Source organism: Malus sylvestris, chromosome 6 (genome assembly GCF_916048215.2).
Source record: "Malus sylvestris chromosome 6, drMalSylv7.2, whole genome shotgun sequence".
Lineage (NCBI taxonomy): Eukaryota > Viridiplantae > Streptophyta > Magnoliopsida > Rosales > Rosaceae > Malus > Malus sylvestris.
Window position 1 is genome coordinate 19397626 of NC_062265.1, and position 1839 is coordinate 19399464.

The 1839-nt window shown below is 36.9% G+C and overlaps 1 pseudogene; it reads left to right on the forward strand.

Annotated features, from left to right (window-relative positions):
* Nucleotides 1-374: 374 nt before the first annotated feature.
* LOC126625498 (uncharacterized) lies at nt 375-1122 on the forward strand (annotated as a pseudogene).
* Nucleotides 1123-1839: the final 717 nt, after the last annotated feature.

Here is a 1839-nt window from a genome sequence, read left to right on the forward strand (position 1 = left end):
CAAGTTGTAAATTTTGTTTTAATGTCCCCAATTGGTATAAATTGTTTGAATTGTTGGGTGGATGTGTTTTTTTTTTTTTTTTTTTTTTTGTTATATTGTCTGTAGGTTTTAGGAAATGTTATAGTTTTAGGGGAGGTTTTGCCGCATTTTCGGTAGAAAATAAAATTCATCTAATGTTTACTTTGTTTATTTGGTTGGTCAAAAAATAAATCAGGGGCCCTTGCAAACTCCTTAAGATGGCACATACCACTCACACCACAATAAAGAAGATCACCATTACATGGGATCCTCGACATCGTGTGGCTGCAACAAAGGAGCAACACAATGCGTTGGCCATCGACATTGGGTCAGTTATCAGGAACCATTGCCCCCTCATGTGGGAGTCATGGAGAGCTGTCCCACAATAAGTCAAGGACGACGTTCTTCATGAATTATCGGTAAGTATTTTCAACTTCAAATACTAAATTTTTATTAAAGTTTACAAAGATTATAAATTGTAACTACTATCTATTTGTTGAGTTTTCAAGCATCACTATGAGCTCTCCAACCTCGATGTCAATCAAATACAGTACATCAACGACCTTTGCTCCGGTAGGTTCACTCAATGGGAGAGCAACCTCCACAAGCATTATGAGCTATATGATGATCCAGAGGTCGCTCTAGAAGTTAGGTGCCCTATAAAGTCGGTGGATCATCAGGATGAATGGGAGTGGCTCTGCAGCCATCTTGAAGACGAGATATACTTGGTACGTATAAGATATATTTCGATAATATATTAATAAAAAAGTTTACAATTTTAAATAAAAATTTCATTTTTTCATTTATTTGTTATAAATATCTAAACTAATATATTTTTTTAATTCAACAGAAAAAAATGAAGGTAAACTCGATCAATCAGTCGAAGAAGAAACTTCTTCACCGATCTGTCTCACAACGCTTCTCTTATAGGTTGGAGGAGCGAAGTAAGGTAACCGTTTATTTATTTTAAGTTTTCAATCTTTTTACTCTTTATTACACAATTGGTAATCTATGTTAACACTTTTTAAATTTTTTCAGGGGGATCAAAGTTTATGGAAATTGAAATATTCAAGGAGGTGTACGTTCGGCCCAGGGATGGGCTGATGGAGTAGCTTCATGTAAGTTATTTCTATTTTTAATATTCAATTAGTATTAATATTAATTTCATGTATATTCAAATTAATTTGTTTATTTCATTTTTCTAGTCCACTATGGTGGAGAAGGGCCAGACTGTTCTGGAGGAGGTGGCTTCCCAGCTTCCCCTAGAGAACCCGATTAAGGAGGTGTTTCCCTCAGAGGATGCTGGCTTTCAAATCATGACAGACACACTCAATCAGACCCTCGGGCGTTGGCATGGGAATGTTCACCGGGGGCTTAGGAAAGCTCGCCTTCGGGACCCGTCTGCCTCATCCTCCAAGCAGAGAAATTAAGAGGTCAAAACATTGACATTTGAAATGGTGAACCTGAAGGAGCGGATTGCCGCCTAGCAGTCTCAGATTGCGGCCCAAAACAATTTGATGAACCAAATTCAATGAGCACTTCAAATCTCTAGCATTCACTTCCCCGATGTTGAACCACCTTCACAAATGACCTCCCAGCCACCTGCCGCAACAACTACAACCTCCCAAGCCCCCAACGCAGCAGCAACAACACCAACCAGTGATAGTGACGTGGACAACTACCTATATTAGTTTTGTTTTAAATTGTTTTCAAATTTAAAAATACGTTTTTCCATTGTGTGTACATTTTCAATAATTTTTTAATTCAATATTCTTCTTTACATTTTCTATTTTTAATTTCATTAAATTAAGTTTTACATAA